Here is a 25,936-nt window from a genome sequence, read left to right as displayed (position 1 = left end):
AGCAAACAGAACAAAGATCCCTGCCTTATGGAGCTGAGATTCTAATGAGAAGCAGACAACAAATAATAGACATTGTAAACAAGTCATCACCTGGGGTTGGAAGGTGATCGATTCTGCAGTAAGATAAAATGTAAAGTAGAGGAATAACGTGCAGGGGGAGAGTCCCAATTTTTAATACAGTGATTAAAGTAGGACTTACTAAAAAAGTGAAATCTTAACAAAGACCTCAGCGTTTGAAGGAGGGGAGGGAGTTAGCAATGTGGGTCTGTGGGTAAGAGCTTTCCAGGCAGCAGGAGAAGCCAATGGAGAGAGCCAGAAGAAACACAGGGGGCATTTTTGAAGACCAGAGTGGCTTGAGGGCTGTGAGGGAGGGAAAGAACAGTAGGAGATGGGGGTCAGAGGCTCATGGGGTGGGGGTGAAGGACAGATTATGGCAGTAAAATGGAGGCTATTATAGAGTTTTAAGCTGAGGAGTGACACGACCTGACATTCAGTTCAAAAGGACCCTCTGGCTGCTATGTTGAGAATATTCGGATACACTGGGGTTGGGGAAGAAATAAGAAAAGGAAAACAAATTAGCACACCCTGGCTAACAAGAGATGATATTAACTTAGACTCGATGAGAACAGTGGAGCTGGTTGGAGAAGTGGTTGGAGCTTTTAACATTGCATTTTTAAACTGTGTCATACATATGTGAATGTCTCATCATCACTTCTAGGCTATACACTCCTTGAAACCGAGATTTGGGTTCATGCTTACATGTCCAACAAGGGGTGTTCAGTCATATGGCTAAATGAATGAATGGTCACTAGAAAAAGACTCTAACTTATCTATCTCTGTGGCAAACACCCTGAATTTTAAGACATATTTATGAATGGATAATGGCACCACCAACAGCATCAATTTTGAATTAAGAGCAGTAAAAATTTGCACACTGTGTAACTGTTGGCAAATAATATAAAAGGAAAGATGTGTTCATACACACATGAGTTTCCCTTAATTGCTTACAAGTTTCTAGAAGAACTCTACCGCTTCTGCATTTTCTCTGCTTTCTCCTTAAGGTAAAATAGTAGCCAATGGAGAGAAATTTCCAGAGAATACAGGTTCACAGTAGATTTTATCATGGAAATATTTATCATCATAAGAGCCAGTCAAATGACATTCCATAATACTAACCCTTAGTGTAGTTAACACTGCAGAGAAGAAATCTATCTCTGTCTTCAAATCCCATTATACATAATAATAAAAAAGAAAACAACAAATTGCATATAAAATAAATAACTTCTCCAATACATACATATTTGCCATTACAATAGCCAACTAATGCAATCATTTGGCATTAAATCAAATTTCTGAAACTTCAATGTAGCAAGTGGGAAATTCCTACAGAAAAAAGGGTGCACGATGATGTCCATTCATAGTTTCAGAATTGAAGCCAAAGAATTTCTCTTTTTCAATAAAGTAGTCCAAGTTTTTGAAATGCAACATCTAATTTGGGTACAGAGTTCAAGAAAAGATGCTACATATTGTGGAAGTAACTTACTACATGTACATACGAAAAATCAGGAAGGGAATGGATTTTTCTCTCTCTTTAAAGATATGATGTCAGAGTGTGGGTTCTAGGCTGCCACAATTCCTAATTGAGTCAGAAATGCGGAGGACTTCATCTCTATCTAAGATATGTCCCCTATTTCCACTTTTTTAGTAACCATGGAGAAGACTGAGTTCAACTTATGATAAATCTAATTGAAAAATATCAGCCTGAATTATAGACTAATGTTTTGAGACAGCAGTTCGTCCATCTAATTATTTCACAAATATTTATTGAGCACTTAATATTGGGACACCCTGACAAAAATAAGGGAGCTAGGGAACGCTTAGCATTATGGCAGAGAAAGCAAAAGGAAAGGCAATTTTTGGTAGAGGGCAGGCGTATTCTTGAGCTGATTTTTAGAACCATGCCCCAATAACAGTGCCAAAGATGGAGTGATAGAAGTAGGCAGGAGGATCATTTCATAGGCTTGAAAGGGAAAAGTTAGGAAATAATGAGGGACTGACTATAGAAAATGATGGTGGGCATGGAAAGAAGCAGCAAGTTCAAAATATATTTAGCAAATAGACCATTGTGGTCTTGATGGAACAGAGAAGGAAGGTGAGGGGCTTAGGACAACTGCTGGCTCCTCAGGTGAGAGAGTTGGATGGTGGGCTGTGCTCTAAGGTTAGGAATGCAGAGGTAAAAACAAATAGCAGAGAGAATTGTTTTTAAAAATCAAAATAAAATCTCTGGCATGATACATATTTGAGATTATGACTGAATTTATAAATATAAATCTGTGGTCTGAAGACAGTCTACCCACTGAGCTTATCCAAAGTCACAAACAGTACAGAGATCACTAAAGAATACTTACACAGATTTCCTTCCTTTTCTCTGGTCTCCTGATGCAAAGTATTGATAAGATAGAGACTAGCAGACAGTACTGCACTTGTGCTTAGGTGCTCACTCATGTCGCCCCTTTGTGACCCCATGGACTGTAACCCACCAGGCTCCTCTGTCCATGGAATTTTCCAGGCAAGAATACGGGAGTGGGCTGCCATTTCCTTCTCCAAGTGGACAGTATTAGATTTTAGATATTTGAGTCTGGTGAGTATTTACCAATTTTGGACCTTCTATTATGCAACTGGGGCTTCCCTAGTGACTCAGCTGTAAAGAAACCGCCTGCCATGCAGGAGTTCAATCCCTGGGTCAGGAAGATCCGCTTGAGAAGAAAATGGCAATCCACTCCAGTATTCTTGCCTGGAGAGTCCCATAGACAAAGGAACCTGGAAGGCTACAGTCCATGGGGTCGGTCGCACAAGAGTCAGACACAACTCGGTGACTAAAGAACAACAACAAGTTATGCTATTGGAAACATGGCTTCTTCTTGAAAATTTTTCTTCTATTTCCCACAAAAAATCTTAGAATACTGTATTTTAGGGAACATTGATGTAGAATGGACAGCAGAGTAAAACAATTTTCTAAATATTTGACTTTCCTTACAGATTAATAATGGTGACTTTTTCATCTGGGATCCTAATTTCTAACTCACTCACTCATTAAAATTCACTCAATACCCCGTGAAATTTCATTTTTCAAGGACTTCTTTACCATAAAAAGAAGATGAAAAATCTCTGATCATTTGTCATTTTTGTGTTTGTATTCAGCCCACCCCCGCCCCAACCCCGCCCCCCCCGCCCCGCTTTTCTTTTTTTTTGCTTCCAAAGCTGCACTAAGAACATTGACAATGCCCATGAAATGAATCCCTCTGCAAGCAGGCCATTCTGAGTTAGAAATCTGATGTATCACTGTGCACAGCTCCCATTAAATAATCTCTACCATTTCAATAATAAAAAAACTCTTGAATAATGCACCTCAAGACAGTTTATTTCAAAATCTTTAACACCGGAGACATAAATGAGAAAAATTTATATTTTTATCTTTCTACATTCATAAATAATGGTAGACTACACAAGTAGGATCCACCAATAGAATGCTTCCATTCCAAACTGACAGATTTTTATTAACCTATTATAAAATGAAGAAGCCCTATATGCCCAATAATTTAAAAAAGCATCTAAATCAATGCTTTTCAAATTGCAGGTCGTGACCCCTTTGTGGATCATGAAATCAACTTGGTGAGTCACAACTAGCATTTTTACAAGACAAAATAGAATATAAGGAGTAGATTATATCAGAATGCATTACATTTTATAAGGGCATAAGTGGTTTTGTAAAAGTTGTGTACATATGTATGCACAAGATTCTCATATAAGTTATTTCTAACTTGCATTCAAAGAAATGGTTTAAATACCTTGTCCAAGGATGTTGAGAAACGCCAGGGGTTTGTAGCTCAAATATGAAGTAAAATAAATTTTATAAAATGGGAAGATTTATTTTTGTACAACACGCCTCTGAGAAGCACTCACTGACTTCAAGCTGTCAAGTATCTTACAGAATTAACACCTAACAAATAGGATCAAAGGTTTCTTCCATACTATGTTTTGTTACTAGGAATAATTGGCCTAACATCATTAAATAACAAATTTTCACTTGCATGATTTAGTCTTTCTATTTAGTAGTAATTATGGACAGAAGTCTCGTTCAGTTGCATTGACCTTATATTTACCTTTAGAATAAACTCAGAGCTTGAAACATAAAACGGACCATACGAGTTTTTAACGCAGGAGGACCCTTAAAAGATAAAGCAATTGTAATCCTCTTGAAAAACATACAAATGCCTATGTTATCATTATTACAGCCTATGCACACACACTCAAGTGTTATTAATATGTACAAACTACAGGATATTCTACTGCACTTAAAAAATGAACACAAATACAACTCTAATAAATATGCTTCACTCTAATTTTTGAGAACCCTAAGAAATAGAAACGTTTGAAACAATGTTTTATTTATACTACCAAAAATAAGTTTGATCCATTGAGATGGTGAAAAACTTAGCTTAGTATCACACCACCCTGTTATTCCTTGCTTATGACTCCTTAATTTATATTTTTGCAAACAAGTTTTAGATCAGTTGTTATCAATAAAGTATCAGTCAGGAGTTTTACCTTGAGAGAGTTTAAACTTGAAACAGTCCTCTTTTGAGAGAGCTATAGTAAATATGAAGTTCATATTTTATTTCATTCATATCACTCCATTCCTTAGGTTCTTTATGGTTTTTTAAAAATCCATAATATAATTCTATGAGAGTTAACATAATAGACTGTAACAGCTGTTATGGTCTATTGTGTAAATAAGTAATTACAGAATTTACAGACTATCATGTAAATATGTAATTATGGACTTTTTAAAATGTGCATTATTTACTCGATAGTCTATCGTTTACATATGTAATTATGGACTTTAAAACATGTATTATTTACTCAGTCTGTAACAGCTCCTTGGGACAGAGTCGTTCTGGCCTATCGGGTAAACATGTAATTACAGAAATTTTTTAAATATGTATTATTTATCTGATAGTGCTGCTACAGATTATCACATCCATATGTAATCACAGATCTTTAAAAAACGGTTATCGTTACTTTGTATAATGCTTTTGCAAGTCAACTCAGAGACTTGCAATTCATGCATCAGATGACTAAAACTATGCAGTGATTCCATCATATAGAATATTTACAAGAAATAGTGGTTTTCTACAAGTCACATAAGTAAATTTTCAAGTTTCCCCCCAAAAGTTAAAGAACTGATCTCAAAAGAACAAACTGTTTTGATAGTTCAAGGTTCTAATACTCTAGTTAAAGATTCTGTATTTCATTTTTACAGTTACCTACACTACCATAATCCTTTTAAGAAGCCAAAATCTCTTAGCATATTTCGCTTCTTTCAGATAGGGTCTGGAATGCATTTCACCTGTTGTCTTCTTTCATATTCAATTATGAACATTTTAGGATGACAATTTAAACCACTTGCCAATTTCTGTGGTGTAAATACTCCCATCAAGACTGATCTGAAGATACCAAAGGGATGTCACTTAACTCAGAGTACCACTTAACAGTCACACCAGAACTGCTGGTCATGGTCTATTTCTGCACACCACTACCTCTTAGGCCGCTTCAAATCTCAACTATTGCTTTCCATAAACTCTGAGGGAGTCAGAAACAAAAACCCAAGTGCCAAGGGTACCTCAAGTGTTTAAAACCTGTCCCTTCAGTGTGTTGAGCGGTAAGTACTCTGAGGTTGAGGGGTCGAGGAGGCACTGTTCAGTGTGTGGGAGAGAAGTCTTGGGATGACTCAGTACAATTGAGGTATACCTATAAAATGGCTTGGCGAAAAAAAAAAAAAGAAAATGGCTTGGCAAGAATGTTACAGAAGTAATTTAAGTATCAGATGGTGGTTAGGCTGGAAAACTTTAAGGTCTCTTCTAATCCTATGAAGTTATGATTTTATAATTTAATAAGTAAATGAGATAAATGTTAAGTATATCACATTTCAAGAAGATCACCCATAGTTCCACAGTTGTATATTAATAAATTTAATTGCCATTTTTGACTGAGTAATAAGTAGTAAGTTCAGCTAGGCAACTCTTGGAGGATAGACCTTTAAGCAAGACGCCGTATAAATGAACTTCAGACACTGCTGATAGAAAAACTAAGAATGTTAAACTAAGGAATTGCCTTTTATTTTAATAAAAAACTTAAACCTTGCTAGGCCTCCCACATAGCTCAGTTGGTAAAGAATCCGCCTGCAATGCAGGAGACCCCAGTTCAATTCCTGGGTCAGGAAGATCCGCTGGATGAAGGGATAGGCTACCCACTTCAGTATTTGTGGGCTTCCCTTGTGGCTCAGCCAGTAAAGAATCCGCCAGCAATGTGGGAGACCTCGGTTCAAACTTTGAGTTGGGAAGATCCCCTGGAGAAGGGAAAGGCTACCCACTCCAGTATTCTGGCCTATCCATAAGGTCGCAAAGAGTCTAACATGACTGAGCAACTTTCACTCACTTAGTGTCAGTATTTCAGTATTATTTTTATGAACTGAAATACAGAAAATGAAATTTTAAAATACTTCCTTGTTTATTCCAGTTTTAAAAAATCTGATTGAAAATTCATATAAAAATCATACAGATGGATAGTATAACCAGTGGCTATTAATTATTTCAAATATTCCTAATTTCAAATTTAGGGGAGACTACACTGCTCTCCTTATAGAGTACAGAGAAGGGATCAGTGCACATATATATGATTAATTCTCTATAGCACAGTATTAAATACATTATACTGTTTTGCCAATATAATAGATTGCTAGAGCAAAAGAACTTTCAGGGAATTTCCATCCAAAGGAAATGAGATAATATACACATTTGGCTAAGATGCTTATTTTGTTTCATTCCCCACTCAAAACACCCCGTGGAAGACAGGACCTTCCATACATACTAAATTTTAGTTGTGTGGAGCTTAATCAAGACCTGCCACCATAGGTTGCATACCTTCAGGGAGAGATCATGTTCCCCAATGTTTAAATCCCCATGTTGAGCAAAATACAAAATGTACATTACGTTAGAGTATCACATGGCCAACTACCGACTAGAGAGCATGTCAGGAAGGGGGCAGGTGCCGTCTGCCAGAGGCTGCAATTTAATATCCTGCTATAAAAGCAATAGGAGGCTCCCGTTCATCTGAAACCTAGAACCTATAATAAAAACAGTGAACAATTCAAAACTGGCATGTTACTCCTACTGGCTGTTTATGTGCCAGGAACTTTCACCATGCCAAAGCTGCAAACTGTGTCGAGTCCTCTGAAACAGCTGGGCTCTTCTTACTAGTAAGGTGGAATTTGGAGTAGTGAGGGATTTACTGTATACGAAAGTCTGTTTTCTTTAAGGAAATGGGTATCATATATGTTCTAATGATTTTTCGAGGAACTCGCTTGCTTGGGGTCTATTAAAAGGCTGAACTACATGATTTTAGATAAAGACTTCAACAGTTAACAACCTGAGGCACAGAAATGGGAAAGGTAAGCCAGAATTTATAAATGTTCATTTCATCCAGGTGCACTGTACATTAAACAATAAATGCATCCCAGAAGTGAAATGAAAATAACATACTTATAAATTGAATCATATTTTAAATTAACTAGGGATATGGTTATGGTTTGGAGAAGGGTATGGCAACCCACTCCAGCATTCTGCCCTGGAGAATCCCATGGACAGAGGAGCCTGGCAGGCTACAGTCCATAGGGTCACAAAGAGTCAGACACAACTGAAGCGACTTAGCACATATGCACACACACAGTTATGGTTATTTAAAGGCAGCTTCAGCTGGTCTTTTCCTAATGTGGATGGTCAATTTCCAATCTGTCAATTTCCAATATATGAATTTTCCCATGTTAAATTTTACAGCAGACTGTGTGTGTGTGTGTATATGTGTGTGTGTGTGTGTGTGTATACTTGCAACTATATGCCCTTTCAGATATTCTAAAAGTCATACATTTATGATCAAAATACAGTAAAGGGAATACAGGAAAATAAATGTCTAGCTTAATCCATATGGATCTTCTGGGTTTAAACAAACATATGAAATATTTGCTTGAACAAGAATGTGTTAGAAAATGAAAAACAAAGGTTTTCACAATTGCAGTTAGTTATCTGTGAAGTGGGGGTGCCAAGCAGTAAAACTGCGTGTCCACTTGGCTGCAACAATTAATATGGAGCTATCTTCAAGGTGGGATTATGGGCAATGGAGCCTCCAGGGAGGGCTGTTTTGCCCATGCGTTAAATCCTCATTTTGTGTGAACTTAATGAAAAGATTGCAATATGTTCTGTCAATGGTTCCTAGAGCATGGAGATGTCTCTTTCTTTTTCCCCTGAGTAAATGTAGTCAGATTTGTGCTGCATTTTATGGAAGGAAATGTAAAGAAAGTGTGTGCTTTTTACTTTGTTCAAAAGTCCTGAAGATAGACTTGAAATCATGGAAGGAAATGCAGCTGGTCCAAGGATATAGCATTGACTGGATACACAATCAGTACATTTGGAAACTTTGCTGTGTTTGGGGAAAACCTCTAACATTGTACAACATCAAGGAGAAAAGAGTTGAGTTTTTCTATGGCATTTTAAATTAGGAAATTGCTATTTTCAATAGAAGCTTGTTGGTCTGCTCTAAAAAAGTTTTTTTATTTATTATTCTAACTAATTTGAATTCACAAATATGACATGCTCCAGTCAGAATAAAGACTGGTTATGCACAGAAATGTTCAGATGCTGTAATATAGTCAAGTGTATGCTTATCTCATTTTGATCAAAGACTATTTAGGATAGCAAAGAAATGCACAATACTAAGTAACAAAAAGCCCAGAAGAGAATTGAAAGGAACAGAAACCAACAGGTCCCTCACAGTCAGTATGCATGCTAGTAGGTACCCAGCCAGGTTTCAGGCTCCCCTAGCAAACTCTCCACACTCTAGGTACATCAATAAGCAGGGCCTCTTGGAGCTGAACTGATACTCGGACATCTCTTCGAAGCCAACGGTCACCCAGAGATATCCACAAGGTCAGGTTCTGCCCTTCACACGGCTTCAATCCGGGGCTTACATAGAAAAAAACTTATTTTCCTACAGGGTTGCTGAAAAGCACATCACCTTGGAATTTCTGAGACTGTAAAATATTCAGGGCCCCAGCAACAACTCACAGAGGCTCCTCACAATTTAGCACCAGTGACTCAACTACTTAATCCCTCAACTCTGTCCTTACCTGGAACCCAGGCCTCAGAAATTTTGGAATCTAAGCAGGACTTGATTCAGCAGGCCAGCATGTGTTTTTAACAGCATCAAGTTATTTGGATGGAAGGGGATCATAGAGACAATTTAGTCAGATCCCTTCACTTTAAAGAAAACTAAGACTCCCAAAATTGGCATCACTTGACACAGCTGGTTAGTGGCCCGGCCACAGGTGGACTGTCATTTCAAGGGAAAGGAAATAACATTTGTTAAGCTAAGTGTAAGGTAACACACGTTATCTTATTTAATCCTCACAGATTCCTACGAGGTACTCACCTTTACCATCCCCATTCATAGAGTAAAGTAAGTGAGAATTAGAACAGTGACTAACTTACCCCAAATCATATACTTTTAGGGTAATTTGCTACAGATCCATTCACCAGATGGCCAATTTACCAAATGATGAATTGAAGAATGGCCAATTAGCGGAATTTATCAAGAGCTTGTTGCTTTAAACTATTGCTTTTATAGCAATTAATATTATCCATAGTCAGTAAAGCTTTCAAGATTATTTTTAAAGTTGAATATTTTAATTTTGTTGTCATGGCAACATTTTTTAGGAACTTGAATTCACTCCATATTGGTGACTAGTATATGCCAAATTTGAGGTCCTAATCACATGGTCTGTTATAAAACCCCTTCTGGGTGTTCCTACTTCTTTTCTTCTGCTTATAAGAAATGGTATAGACTTTCATCTCAAATATTCCTACAAACTAACAAAGAGACAGAAGGCATAACCTTTCTGCATTTTATAAGATTTTTAGCAAATTGAGTTACACAGGATAGTTTAACAGCACTAAATTATATCTTAAAATTTTAGTTTAGTATTTAGTCTTAATTTTAAGTTTTTAAAATTTTATTTTGCCCTAGCCATAAGCCCTGCAGCTATGCATCACATTCTCAGGTCCATATCTGCTGTCATTTCCTGCATGTTTCACATTTCAGATACTTTTTAAAATGTTTGGGATATTAAGGCATCTATTCCATTTGCTTTATCAAAATATGAGCCAAAAAAGTAGAAAAGGGAATAGGCCCGATTAAAAATGACAGAAACTTACCTTGTCCTCCTGATTTATCAAAGGTCTTGATTTGAAGACAAGCACAACAGTGTGACTTGAAATAGTCATTATAATTCCAAAAGTCTGAGATCAATACTCTGAGGAAACCTGAAGCCCACACCAAATTTTAGTCAGTGCCTATCAACTAGTTAACATAAAACTGCTGCAGCAAAAATGAAATCTAAGAAGAGTTTAACACTAAAACTTTAAAATATCCCCAGAGTTGCTGCAATCACCTTATACAACAGGATTTGCCATAAACTTCAGGAAAGCTTAATAGAAGGAAAGCTTTGTTGAATTAGTGATTTGGCAAACTGATCATTTCATGAACTGCTCAATAGGGGAAGTGGATTTTGATGAACTGACTTTCAGAGAGGTTATTGTTGGAGAAATAACAACTCAAGGAATGGGTGCTTTAGAAAGTTATTTTTTTGGTTAATTGACCTGCTTCTGATCACTAGAATATAAGCCCTGGAAACCTTTCTGCTGACTTCAAGACTCAAATTCTAGCCTCTGTACATACTCTTTCCAATTAATCACATAACCATTGGCAAAAAAGTAGAAAGATTTTTGAAGTTCTCAAAAGCCAGAGAAGAGAAATGTGGACTGAAAGTTTTAGACCACTGAAGAAGTTCCCTTTTAAAATGTATTAAAATAAGTATAGTGAATAAAATCTCATACTTGAGTTCAATGCAAATCATGTACAATTCATTCCAACAGAAGAGTGAGATCCAGTGATTTTGACTAGTGAGAAAGAGCTCCCCTTGATACCAAGAACTTTAATTTGAGCAAGACTCGAACATTTATATTCATATCATGTGGATCTGTCTGGCCAAAGTTAATTTGAGCATGTCACTTTATTCTCTGCACAGAATATCTAAAGCTTTAAGGCAGATTCAGGGAGACTTTTTTTTTTTTTTCTTGAAACACAAACACTTACACAATGCTCTCATTAACTGCAACTTTCACATCTCCACTGAAGTGAAAACAGGACCTAAAGCTCTGTCCTACCTAGTGTATGTCAAATAACACAGATTAGAGACGGTGTATTTGACAAAGGCATTTTACTCAGGCATTTGAGGGAAAGAGTTGGACAAGTCACAAACCTGCATAGCCATGAAATAAAAATAACTGCAGTGCTGTTTAAAAGATATCCTAAAATGAAAAAAACTTTAAATATTCAATAAAGGCAAAATTTTGCCTGTCAGTCATCTGACTTTATCCCAGTTTGTCACCACCATTGAAAAGGTGTGTCTCTGCAACTTTAAAGCTAAAACCATTCCCAAGTCATCTGGAGCCACAAATGGACTTAGAAGTGTGTTCCACAGTAGCAGTGAGAAACAATTATTTGCTAGCATCTTCAGGTTGGAATAGTCTAGCCAATCCTGCCCACAGAAATATAATGTGAGTCATATATCTGTATCATTTGAAAATTTCTAGGAGATACATTTTAAAAAGTGAAAAGCAGGTGAAATTATTTTAAAAATACATTTTCTTTAACCCCAACTGCATCCAAAATATTAGCATTTCAACATGTAATCAATATAAAATATTATTGAGATTTCACAATTTTTTGGTAATAAATCTTCAAAACTGATGTCTATTTTATTCTTACCACACAACTCAATTTGGACTAACCACATTTCAAGCACTCCATGGCCACATGTGGCTGGAAGTTACTATATTGGATGGCACGGGTCTTATTTGAACCACAGTCAAAGATTTCTGACCCACAGTCTTATTTGAAAAGGGAAGATACTTGAAGGTATTGAAATTGGGTGATTCTGTCCGGATTGGACCCGCCTGCAATTTATTGCCAATTTTGAACATTAGACATGTTGAGAATACAGACCAAAAGGGCACAATTACAAGAGCTCTTTTGCCAACAAAGGTCCATCTAGTCAAAGCTATGGTTTTTCCAATAGTCATATATGGATGTGAAAGTTGGACTATACAGAAAGCTGAGGGCTGAAGAATTGATGTTTTTGAGCTGTGGTATTGGAGAAGACTCTTGAGAGCCCCTTGGACTGCAAGGAGATCCAACCAGTCAATCCTAAAGGAAATCAGTCCTGAATATTCATTGGAAGGACTGATGCTGAAGCTGAAACTCCAATCCTTTGGCCACCTGATGTGAACTGACTCACTGGAAAAGACCCTGATGCTGGGAAGGATTGAAGGAAGGAGGAGAAAGGGGATGACAGAGGATGAGATGAGTGGATGGCATCAACGACTCGATGGACATGAGTTTGAGTAAGCTTCGGGAGTTGGTGATGGACAGAGAAGCCTGGCGTGCTGCAGTCCATGGGGTCACAAAAAGTCGGACACAACTGAGCACCTGAACTGAACTGACAAGAACTCCAAATTCTGGGAGGACACCTAGAGTAATGCACTCTGTGATGCACATCCCAGGGAACATGCAATTAACATTTCCAATCTATCAAATGTTTGGGCTGTTCCTTAATTTTTTAAAGTATTTTCAACTTTACCTCTAGAGTCAGATGGATAGGAAATACAGGAACCCCCTTCCCTTCTCTGCACCCCCCTCCAGTCTCTACTACATTTCTCTCCATTGGATTATCAAAAGCAGCCGTTTTATATATATATATACATTTTTTTTTTTTTTTTTTGGCTGCACTGGGTCTTCATTGTGGCATGCAAACTCTTAGCTGTGGCACGTAGGATCCAGTTCCCTGACCAGGGATCAAACCTGGGCCCCTCACATTGGGAGTGCAGAGTCTTAGCCACTGGACCACCAGGGAAGTCCCAAGGGCAGCCATTCCTAAGTGTAGTTTTCCCTTTATTTTGACACACAAGGTAAAAGTGCCTCTACTCTGAGCCTTTGAGTGGGGGTGCTCCATCTCCTTGTAATGCCCTTTGCATAGTGCAGCCTACATCCCTGCACCTCCAATACCTGGCGGACCCCTGACTACTGTCCAGAGTCAACTTTGCTTTCATTTACTCTTAAAATCTCTAGGCCACCCCAAAGGGCATCCAAGACTCCCCCCAAAACCAAGACCCAATGTTCTTTCTCCCTGTTTCCATACCAAACACTGAGGGCTCTCGTGTCATATTTCCATTGTGGCCCTTACCCCCAGTATCATCACATCTGTTGACTGTCCCTATCATGTCCTCAACTAGATGGTGAGCTCCTAGAAAGTATCTCATTCACCTTTGTATTTGCAGTGACTAATACACAACATGTACTCAATAAAGGCTCATAAAGATGAAATGCTAAACAGTACAGAGAAAGTATCATAAAGGTCATGCATTCAAAAAACAAATTATTTAATAAAAGTATATGTCTAACATATTTTATAGCAAAAAGGAAGCCAAAATTTAACAAATAATTATCTTCCATTGTGCTAGATGTTGAAGTTACAGAGATAAATGAAACTCCAGACTCTCAGAGGTGGCATTTAAGCAGTGGTTAAGATGAGTGTTTCTCACAGGAATGTTGAGTACCAACCACCTGGGGAAGTTGTTTTAAAATAAGCAGACTCTGATTGAGGAGGTCGGGGTATGGCTTGAGATTTTGCAGCTCTAACAGATTCTGCTGGATCACACTTTAAGTAGGGAAGGACTATGGCCTAGCAATGAGCAGAGCTGAAGCTCAGCTCTGACTCTTGCTGAGTGGGAAGGAGTCATTCCTCTTAATACTGCCAGACCTGCCTGCTCAATTAGTAAACTGCTTGAGAAAGGACAGTAAATGATTTCTAGGTTACCTAAAAACTCTGCAGTCCACAAGGTTTTTTTTTTTTGTCAGCCTGCAGAAGAAGACAGGGACTATAGCAGTGACTCAGTTGCCTGCTCCTTAGGATCACCTGGAGCTAATTTCAGAATGCTTATACCCAAAACACAGCCCAAACCTATTGCTGCAAAATTGCTGCAGGCAGGGCCCAGGCATTTGTATTTTTCAACTCCCAGGACTGAGAGCTACTAAAGAATGTTACTTGCAGTATGTGTTGATTATCAGCTCAACTGATTGGTGTTAATGAGGTCTGAGATAAGCAAAGGATGGGCCCCTGCCAGAAACATTTATTCTTTTCTGTTGGCAGTACTATGATGCCATTCTTGGTCCAAACGGCCAGATGAAAGTCACTGTGAAATACAACTTCCAACATTAAAACAGCAGCACAAAACATGAGCCATGTTATGTATAACTGTGTACAGAAGAAAAGCTTTGCTGATACCCTAAGAAATCCTCATACCCAGCTTTTTGCAGTCACCCCCTGACTCAGAAGATCAAATGAAAACAGGGATTTTTTTTTTCCAATGAAAAATAGAAAAACCAACATCCGAGAAACCACTGGACATTTTGCTTTGCAGATGCAGTCATATCCTAAGTACTTTTTAATTTAGTTTCTACGTTTGAAATTTTTTATTTGAAAAACCCAAACACTTTTTAACTGTACTTCAGTTTGCAAAAAGGAAAAGATGCTTTGTAATCTTCACCCCATCTCTTTGGGCTAGGTTAAGGAGAGAGGGAAACATTCAAACTTCTAGTCTGTACTTTTAAAGTATCCTAGTTTCAAACCTTTCAGTGACTTTACCTCTTTTTTTTTTTTTTACTTTGCTTGCTTGAAGTAAGAAAGAATTAGGTTCTTTTATCATTCAACTCAAGTAATGAATTGCTTTGTAGCAGAGCAGCGGCTTGTCACTAAAATACTGATCTTTCTTTCCCCAGTTCACTTTTGTCAAAATGTGCTACTCATACTTTTCAAAAAAAAAACAAAAAACAAAACAGATTATTTATGTTTAATAAACATCAACAAATAGCTAAGGAGTACACACAATAACCCAAACATTCTAGGATTTGAGAGGCTAAAATATATGATGTCTTGTTATTTTTAAAGGCCCAACAGCCTGTCTGAGAAGATCAGACTTACATTCTATGAAAAGATAGCTAAAATTATGAACAAAAATAATAAAAGCTAAAACAGTAGCTTTAAAGAGTTCAGAGAAGAGAGATTCCTCACTTTCAGCTGGGACAGGCTAATAGGCTTCAATAGAGGAAGGAAAAGTTTCACCTGAACCTTGAAGGATGGGCTGAGATTAGATCATTAGGACAGAAAAGAAACGCTATGACCAAGAACATAAAGAAAGGAAAGCAGAAGATGGGCTTCAATAGTAGTAAGACAAGGAGACTAATGCAACAAGAGCGTTTGACTCGGGTTAGGCATAACGTTTCACATCGTCCAGGTTTAGATCCCAAGGACTATGTTGCTATGCTCAGTTGCTTAGTCCTGTTGGGCTCTTTGCAACCCTATGGACTGTAGCCTGCCAGGCTCCTCTGTCCATGGGATTTCCCAGGCAAGGATACTAGAGTGGGTTGCCACTTCCTTCTCCAGGGGACCTTCCTGACCCAGGGATTGAACTGGCGTCTCCTGCATTGGCAGGCAGTTTCTTTGCCACGGTGCCACCTGGGAAGCCCAAGAACTATAGACAAAGACAAAACACAGGTAAAGTGGGTTAGTCCTAAATGTCAACCCACTCCAGTATTCTTGCCTGGAGAATTCCATAGGCACAGGAGCCTGGGCAGGCTACAACCCATGGGGTCTCAAAGAGTCAGACACAACCAAGTGACTAACACTTTCACTTTCACTTTCTCCTGCTCTCCAGGGATGGGGTAAAGTTGATGAATGTTAACTGATGTAAGCATAAGATCTGACAAAGATAAGTTAATACTGTGCCAAAATGGAAGTACCTGAAGGCTAGACAAGATTTTTCACTTCAAATTTTCCTGTAGATGACAGGAAATCAATGAAGGTTTTTGCTTACTTGCTTGTCTAAGCAACACAATAGAAGTCAAGTTTGCAGCAAAACAAATTTTGAAGTCATACCCATAGCACAGATTGCGGGGTATAGAACTTGAGGTGGAAAGAACCAACCAGGAGAGTGATACAGAGAAATCGATCTGAATCATAGCAATAGAGAGGAAGAAAGAGGGAAGTGTCAGGGAAATTATGGAGGAATAATGAAAAGTAGAATTTAGGGATTGGAGAAGGAAACGGCAACCCACTCCAGTATTCTTGCCTGGAAAATCCCATGGACAGAGAAGCCTGGCGGGCTACAGTCCATGGAGTCACAAAGAGTTGGACATGACTGAGCACAACACAGAATTTAGGGATAGATTAAATCTAAGAGGAACCCTTTGGAGCCCCATACATAAACCTCTGACACTCACTTCACACTGAAGCCTGCTTGCTCTGAGTACCTATGAATGCTTCTTCAGGTCTTCAACCTGGATGGAGAAATATACTTAGCCCACATGCAGGACAAGCCAGAAGTACCAGAGAGAATACTCTCAGAAGCCTTCTGAACCAATAAAAACAGGGATTTGAAGGCTAAAGTTTCAGATTTAGAATAACTCACTGCTCCATTAGAATGACTCTGAGTTCTACACTATCCCTCAGAATTACCCTCAATGGGATTAAACTTCAATTTCCCAGTGGCAACACCATTTCTTGTCTTTTTTAAATTCCTTATCTCCTTTCCCTACTCCCCCGTCAGCATTTCTTGGTATCACTCCCACATAAACTTGTTGTCTGGGATCCTGGTCTTGGCATCTGCTTCTGGAAGAACCTAAATTTACAGTTAGAAAGAAGAGCAGAATTGAAAATAAGGCAGAATAATCTCCCCCCCAAAGATGTCCACATCCTGATCCTCGGAATCCGTGAATGTGATACCTTCTATGGCAAAAGAGACTTTGTAAAATGTCGTTAAGGTTAATTAAAGACGGTGAGATGGGGGAGATGATCCAGGTGTGCCAATCAAATCACATGGCTCCTAAAAAGCAGAGAACTGTGCCCAGGTGAATAGAGGGGGATGTGACCATGGAGGAATAGTCAGAAAGATACAACATTTCTGGCTTTGAAGATGGAAGAAATGGGTCATGATCCAAGGAATGTTAGTGGCCTTTAGAAGCTGGAGAAGGCCAAAGAATGGATTTTCCCCCAGAGTCCTTAGTAAGGAATGCAATCCTGCTGACACCTTGATTTTAGCCCAGTGACACCTCTGTCAGAGTTCTGACCTACAGAACTATAAAAATGATAAATTTGTGTTATCTTAAACCATGAAGTTTGTAGTAGTTTTTTTATAATAGCAATAGAAAATTAATTCGTTATCCTTAGGTTAAGTTAAGTGAAGTCACTCAGTCATATCCAACTCTTTGTGACCCCGTGGACTGTAGCCCACCAGGCTCCTCCGTCCATGGGATTCTCCAGGCAAGAATTCGGGAGCGGATAGTCATAGGTTACAGACTACAAAAACTTGAGGCAGTCATAAAAAGTGAAATGAAACAGAAGACAAAGTTTTCAGGAAATGTTGGTCTAAATGCTCAAAGTGTTGAGTGCTCTGTGTGTGTGTCCTGATTTTGTGATATCCTTAGAGATCCACAGAGCCTCTTGTACGTACACATCATTCTTCAACTAATTATGAGCATGAGAAGGGAAGGATGTTTGATACTCGTTCTGTTTTATTTTTTAGCCAGGGAGTTAATCAGTTAAATCATATGCAATACACACAGAAGATAAAATTTTCAAAGTGTATTGGTTTAGAGGCAACTATGGCAATTGTGAATAACATGCCATTGTCAAACTCGCTCTTTCCGGTCCTCAGTTTCACCTGTGCTATATTTAGAAGGGTTCATTTGGAAAAGATGGCTCTGCAACAAATGCGTTGTATGAGAATATTCTTTGAATCTAAAATTTTCGCTGAGTTGTGGCAACACACATAAGGGCTTGATACAGAATTCTGACACGTTAATTGTAACTTCCAATTGTTGGAAATATATACTCCTAGACACATGGTTTATTGGAGCATATGGTTTTTGCTTACAGACCCTGCACCTTTGGTATATTATATCCTGAATGTTTTATTATATTGCAATCCTACAGTCTCATTGAGTTACTCCATCTTTATCAATTCATTTTTTTCCCTATTCTGTCCCTGCAGTCTTTGCAGCCAAACTCAGTCCTCAACCCTCCCCATATAACACGCACAATAGTGACACAACAGAATATTTAAAACTCTATAAGCCCCTGGTGAGCTGGATTTGGCAAGCGGGTTGGGTCTGCTGCCCCTTTACAGAGTTCTGGGGAAATACCACACTTCTACCTAACCTTCATATGGAGCCTACCTATCTTTCCGACTCATCTGCCTGCCTTCTGGTTTATATGCTGGAACTACTGGAGCCAAGTTGTAACAAAACTAGGGCTTCAGCCTTTCAGGGAAGAGCTGTAAACCTCTTACCCCAAGAGTTTGTTTCCACTAGCTTTTCTGACTGGCACAGAACTCTGTGAAATACCCACCTGGAAGCTGCTGCTGCTTTAAAACCCTGCCTTCACTTGCCACAGATTCCACAGATTTGGGCTAGCCTCATTCCATGGCCTTGGTTGTTCATATGCGGATTCCTCTAAGCTGGGCTGGAGATCCTTTCAGCGGCCCCACCTTGTTTTCCACAGCCTCTGATTCTTAGCAGCCCCTGCTGATCCCCCCCGCCCCCGCCCCCAACTCCTGCTCCAAACACATAGCATACCTCAAAGCCACCTTAATGAAATCAAATTATTTTTTTAAAACAAATTATCTGCAGATTGTCATCTAATACAGCCAAATGTTTTCCTTTTATTTGTCCCTTTCTCACAATATACCATTCATAATCAAATCAGCTCTTGCCAAACAAATTTTAAATATCTCATTTTACATGTACACATTACAAGTTTAAAGCCATTTTATACATTATAGATTCAGTTCAATCTCTTAAGTGGCAGGACAGGACAATAAATGTCGCCATTCTCTCTGGTGGACTGTGTAGTCTGGTGTTGCAGAGAAAGACCTTCTCACAGCACATCCTCTGACTCTGCAGATATGACCCCAGATGCACATCCCTCTGGGGAGGAGTGGGGGGACAAAAAACAACTTCCCCTAAATACCAAGATAATTTGTAGAAAGGCTATATGGTTACAAAAGCATTTTGCCAGAGCTTAAGGAAATGAAACAAGGACAAGTGCAAAAGACAGTGAATTTCAAGTAAGAATGGGCTCAAACACTTTAAATCCAAAAATAATCTGTGTACCCTAGAGCTTGGGGACCGTCTGCCTTGGCAGACCACAATCCTGGAGCCATGTGTCCCCAGACAACTAAAGAAGATAATTCAAAAGGATTTACCTGTGGGTACAGGCTTTTAATGCTGACAAATGTGGCTGGTTTGGAAGGCAGGTGCCTTCCGCAGCTTTTATTTGCTGTGGAGTTTTTAACATATGTAATGCTGTTTTAATTTTGTTTCTAAGATCCTATTTTCTTAGACTTGGTCCTATGAACTGAGGATTTGCCAGTCATAGTGCCTTTCAAGAACATCCTGAGACATTTTTCTTTAAAATTATCTACTACAACTTTCTCACCGTCTTCTTCCTCTTTGGCCTCCAACAACCTTGCCTCTCACCCTAACCTCTCAATCAACACAACCCACCCAACGTCATCAGTGATCTCTTTGCCAGATTAAGTGGCCTCTCATTCTGGCAATCAGTTCTTTGTTTTTGAAACTCTCAGGCCTTCTTGACACCCTTCTTAGCAATTTTAGAAATATAAAAATGCCCTAATTCTCCTATATTTTCCTGTGGAATACTTCTTGGGTTTTATATTTTTTTGCTTTCATTTTAATAAAGGCTTACACCTCTACTGGAAATTACTGCTCTTTTTGTGACCTAGCTGATAGAATAGACTGAGTTTTGAATGAAGTTCCATAGGAAGCAAACAATCTATACAACTCCTGATCTATTGTATGATTGGGAGTATACATTTTGCAAATATTTAAAGCAGGTTTCACAGCATTATTGACATGTTGACTAGCAAACGGTGAGAGTAACCACTGATGATACCCATTACACCAGGATTCCAACTACCTTTGAATGTTCTACAAGTTTCAGGAAGGCCAAGAAAGAAGAAATAGGCCAGGGACTTAATAATACAGTATAAAGACTGATTTCTAACATATATTGATCACAAATGTGTGCCTCATTGGGGCCCAAGATTCACACTTCCCAAAAGGCGAAGTCTAGGCTTAGGCACTGACTACAAAGAGCTATCTATTCCTAGCAAGCAATTTACGCAAACCATCATTAAAATTCTAAATATCATTAAATTTGACAGTCATTCAAATGCACACAGAAGAATAAGAGGATCAGCTATGAATGAAAAGGATGTCAATGTTAAATCCTTAATGCTTATATGTATTTCTCCCATTGGAGATGGTGTTCCTAATTGAATACTTTTCTGTATCTTCAGATAAGATTTTGCATCCCAAAGTCATACGTAGTTATAATACTGAGCTTTCTTTTTTCTACAAGAGTTTATTTAACCTCTTTAGTTACCAAATTTTAAGGCCATGATGAATACTGATTAACCTTGGGAACCAAAGAGTAAACATAAAAACAACTTCTTACTCTTAAGTTCGGGTTTAACAACGTGCTAATAGCCCATAATGAAGATAGCAGCCATCAGTTAATCAACCCATTAAGCTGGGATCAGAAGTGTCAACTCAAGTAGAGTCTACTAATTTACTGACCCTTAATGGGTCAGCAAGATCTATAACCCAAAGAATGATCTTTCTGCTTCTGTTAAAGTCACTTTGGAGGCCAATTCACTTCCTTCCATGATTATGATCTCTGACCTGGTTTGGGGAGGGAGTCCACATAAAATCCATTTATGAGAAAGTGTGTGGGTTACTGAGTAATGGAATCTCAAGCTAACTGGTGAGTTAAGTGTCTGGGTAGAAGCTCTTTAGGGATGTATCAACTTTTTTTTTTCCCCTGAAGTCCATACAACCATGAAAATAGACATGTAGGATCTTCAGTGGGAACTTCTGACTCCAGAAGTTCTGGGTTTCTGAGTTAGTTAAGGCTTGACACCCACTTCCATTCCTATTCTGCTCTGTGACTGAATCTTAGTTTTTGAAATGTCAATGGGTCAAAAAGAACTGAGGAAAGAGTTGGCAAGATGTAGGTCTATGCCTGCCAAATAATAAAGTAAGTTTTGCTTTATTAAAGATGTAGTAGGTTATATAGAAAGTTGCTTTGGTAATAAGCAAAAACAGATATAATTCAGTTGAATCTAATAAGTGAAACAGTTACCTAGTGTTTGCTACTTTCAAGGGGAAGGAGAGAAAAAGAGAAATATACCTTATTCCAGATGGCCTCTGAGAGTGTATAACCAAAATTATGAAACAAATATTCATTCACTTAAATCCCAATTGTATAGAAAAGATAAAATTGCCACAATAACACAAGTTTTTGTGCCTTTTTTTTAATAGCAGCATTTTCTTTCTCAGGTGATAAAGTAGTTCACTGAACTACAAATTACAATGTCTATTAGCAACCTGTTAGCCATGTGATATCTGAGACTCAGACATATGCAAGAGAGGCCACTAAACTTGGTTCTGTTGCCCTGGTCCCCAGCCAAGCCTGTGGCAAGGTTACTTCAATACCACCAACTCTAGTCTTGCTCTGACAGGCCTGACTGTGATTTCCCCGCAAATAGGACACAGATTAAGACATATTAACTGAGGTTCCGGAAAGGAGAAGAGGAAAAAAGGGCATACTACTAAATATGCACTAAACATTAAAAAAGAAAAAAGTTTTATGGAAGGAGAAATTGAGATTAATTTAAGAGGCATAGGATTTGTTTTTTCTCTCTACAATGGAAATAAGTCATTTTCATGCCAATGATGCGCGAAGGATTCCTGCAAAGGAAACCATCTTCGCTAGGAAAAGAGAGACTCCCTCTGCTGTGGGTGACATTGCCCTCTATTTCTTCCCCTATTTGTTGCCTTTGTTTTCCTCCCCTGTCATTAGCCAACCGCCTGGTATCACCGTGCCAAGCTCAGCACAAAGGCAGCTAAAAGCCTCTGTAGGAACAACAGTTTTTTCCTACCGGGAAAAAAGCGAACCCCGGGGCCAAAAAGATGAGGAAAGGTTCAGCCTTTGGGAAAGCTCTCACAGACGTGGGGAGCTTTGGCAAGGTCAGCCTTCGGAGGCGACCCCCGGCGCGCAGGTGCTCAACCTTAGGGCCAGCCTGAGGGACGCAAGGAGGGGAGCAGGACAGGAGGGGGAGCAGGAGACCGGGAGCGAGTCCTCGTCGGAGGCCGCTGGACCAGAGGCGGGAAGGCTGGGGCCGGGCTCCGAGCTGCCACCCCGCCCTCCGCACCGCGCCCGCCGCGGGGTCACGGCCGGGCCCCACCTCCCTGGCTGCGGCGCGCTCCGCCTCGGTCCTCCTCGGTCCGGGAGGCGGCGTGGCTGGGCGAGCGCGCCCCGCGAGGGAGGGCCTGGCCGCGGGGGCCACGGACCAGAGGAGGGGGTGCAGCTCCGCACGCGGCTCTGCAGCTCCCTCCCCGACTCTCTCCGGCCCTTCCCGGCGGCGGCTGCGGCCGCAGCGCCGAGGACCCCAGCCGCCGCGTCGCCGACGTCTCCGCGGAGCCCAGCTGCGCCGGGGGCCGGGGCGGCGGGGGAGGGGCGGGGGGCGGAGGCCGGGGGGGCGGGGTGGCGGCGGGGGCGGCGCGTGGGGCGGCGGCGTCACTTACCAGGCCGGGGCGCGGGGGCAGCTCGCCGACTCCTCGAGGGCCGCGGCGGCTGGGGGCCGGCAGTCGCGCGGCCCAGGCGCTGCCAAATGTAAACAATCCGCCATGATTTCTTTGTTTAGCTAATTGAACCTGCCGCCGTCGCGAGTCCCGGGCGCTCCCTCCTCTCCCCGGCCCCCCTCGCTCGCGCGCGCTTTCGTTTATTTGTCGTCCCCCACCCCGCTCCTCCGTCGTCCCCTCTTGTCTTTGGCCTCAGGAGCGGCTTCTCTTGGAAGTCGAGGCAGTGGAGTGGTTGGTGAGGGGAGTGCGGTGGTGGTTTTTAGAAATACAGGTAAAAACATACCCAAATCTCAAGCTGAGGTGCAGTTGCTGAAAGAGGAGGAGGGTGTTTCCCTCCCTCCTTTCCTCCCGCCTTTCCCGCCACCCCCACCCCCCATTTATTAGACTAGCCTCCGTGGAAAGTGCCAGATAAATGGGGTGCAATTTCCAGTCACCTTTCCTTGCCACCTAACTGTCTAGTACCCAAGTTCTCAGGCGGATTTTGGACTCTGCCGAAGCACTAGGTTCTTCACTTACTTTGAGAACCCCAACTCTTGAGTGATGTCCGGCTGCCTAAGGGCGCGCGGAATAGTCCCCGCCACGCCAGGGCGGAATAAACAGAGTAAAACCCGCTCCTCGGGAACGGGTGGTCTGTCGGCGTCAACTCCACACCTTTAAGAAGACGCCGGGATTTACACACTCACCCACGCCCGTGCACACAGCATCCAAACTAGCGCCAACACAGTGGAAAGGTACAAGGACGGGACGTTTCTGCCTTATATTTGCATAAATTATAGGTACTTTTCCTTCCACAACTCTTTAGGGAGGGGTTAGACGGAGCGTATATACTGAGTTTAAAACTTCAAGGAGATAGGTCCTGGTGGGAAGGAAGGCTTAGCAACCATGTATGTGACCTTCTATGGGTGGAAATGCATTTGAACACCAGCTTTCACTACAGTTAATACAGGCATCTTTTAAGTCCTGTTCTAGGTATGTTTATGATGAGAATCGGGGTAATCCGTGGCAAGAAAATTCTAGGGTTATGGTCTCATTTATTTAGAAAAAAAAGGACTTCGGTGTCACTCCTGTTTATAACCACTGTGTTGACTGCATACCAGTGATTAAATACTTTAATTCGTAAGGAGGATTGAAAGTCATCTACATCTTGCAGTGAAACGGTGCCTCTTAAATTATCAGAATTAATCTCATTAAAAGAAGTTATTGCCTTACCTGCTTAATTCTTGTTGGGAAAGCACTGTTAAATAGAGTAATGTCATCCTTAAAGTTTGAACCAAGCATTTACAGGTCATAGAATATATTGGTTTTAAGTGTAGAGGGGCCATCTGCTCTGATCAAGAGAACTGAACTAAGAAATATTTACACTGTAGGCCAGGCACTGTGGTGGTTTAAACCTCTGGGTCAATTAATAAATAAGTGTTCAAGCATTCTGATTATATAAGAAGAAAAAGGTATTGCCAAGCAATCAAAATGACCCCAGTATACACATAATTTTTGTCTATTCCCTCAGGAAAATTCTACAGAAGTTATAAATGTGCTTTTTCTCCACACCTGTGATGTTGTTCTCTATAGGAGGCTAAGTTTTGCATGTTTTCCCTAATTCTAACTTAAATTTGACCATATGAAACCCATATTTACCCTCTCCTAATGCTTGTACCTAAATTCTTTTGGCATCAGATATGAAACTTCTGAGGTTCAGAACTATGTGATCAAGGCCTTTGAGTAGGAAATTCCTATACTCAGTATCTGGAAAAAAAAAAAAAGTATTGCATGAAAATTAGACTGAAGAAGCCATAGATTCACTTTTCAAAGTTAGATGAAACAAATGTGTTTTGCGTTAATTTATTTAAAGAGCTGGCCTGCTTGTATGGAACTGCGGATCCATATTTTTCTCATACGGCTGAATTTTGCGTATTTGCACCAGATTCACTGCATGTGTCACTTATCATGAACTGAGATTTGTTTGGGAAGTTGGAGGGAGAGGGGCAAATGGAGCCGCTCTTGAGCTTATTCCAGTTTCTGGCGTCTCTGCTTAACGAAGTATTTTTGACGGATTCAGTCTTTGTGTATCTCGTTTACTCTTACACTACTTCCACATTCACAACACTTCACTTCTGGTGATTCTGGTCACCAAGTGTATATTTTTCCACTTACACCAAGCAGTTCTCCACAGCACAAGCTGTGTAGCCTACAGTTTAACTCAGTTGTGGCACTGTCTACCTGGAGATGGTGTTAGATCCCACCAGTTAGGGCTCAGTCCAATATGACAGCTCCCAGCCCATTTCAGATGCGATTCAGAAATAGTCTGTCCCTAGATTAGCTAGACTCTTGAGAGTCCCTTGGACTGCAAGATCAAACCAGTCAATCTTAAAGGAAGTGAGTAGTGAATATTCATTGGAAGGACTGATGCTGAAGCTGAAACTCCAATACTTTAGTTACCTGATGCAAAGAACTGACTCATCAGAAAAGACCCTGATGCTGGGAAAGATTAAAGGCAGGAGGAGAAGGGGATGACAGAGGATGAGATGGTTGGATGGCATCACCAACTCAATGACCATGAGTTTGAGTAAGTGCCAGGAGTTGGTGATGGACAAGGAAGCCTAGCATGCTGCAGTCCATGGGGTTTCGAAGAGTCAGACATGACTGAGTGACTGAACTGAACTGAGATTACCTGCAGCTCCTCTCTGACTTGGCCACAAATCAGAGGTTCCCATGACCTCTTTCCCCTTCAGATTTAATTAATTTGCTACAGCAGCTCACAGGACTGAGAGAAATATTTACTTACACTTAGTAGTTTATTAAAAGATACAGATGAACAGCCGGATGAAGAGATACATAGGGCGATGTCTGGGAGCCTCGAGAGCACAGGAGCTTCTGTCCTGCGGAGCTGGTGTGCGTCATCTCCTGGCGTAGATGTGCTTGATAACCTGGAAGTTCTCCAAACTGTATTTTGGGGATATTTATGGAAGCTTTAGTATGTAGAATG

At 40.2% G+C, this 25,936-nt stretch overlaps 1 long non-coding RNA gene across 2 annotated transcripts in view; it reads right to left on the bottom strand.

Moving 5' to 3' along the window:
* Positions 1 to 23,622, bottom strand: part of LOC122442596 — a 455,537-nt gene extending 431,915 nt beyond the window's left edge. For both annotated transcript variants that reach the window (XR_006269670.1, XR_006269669.1), the window contains exons 1-2: positions 23,470 to 23,622; positions 22,897 to 22,975 (exon numbers count right to left, since the gene is read on the bottom strand). This is a non-coding gene — a long non-coding RNA (uncharacterized LOC122442596). The remainder of the gene's footprint in view (positions 1 to 22,896; positions 22,976 to 23,469) is intronic.
* Between the last annotated feature and the right edge of the window lie 2,314 nt (positions 23,623 to 25,936).

This window comes from Cervus canadensis, chromosome 5, assembly GCF_019320065.1.
Source record: "Cervus canadensis isolate Bull #8, Minnesota chromosome 5, ASM1932006v1, whole genome shotgun sequence".
In the NCBI taxonomy this organism is placed as follows: Eukaryota; Metazoa; Chordata; class Mammalia; order Artiodactyla; family Cervidae; genus Cervus; species Cervus canadensis.
This window is presented reverse-complemented; position numbering and strand designations above follow the sequence as displayed.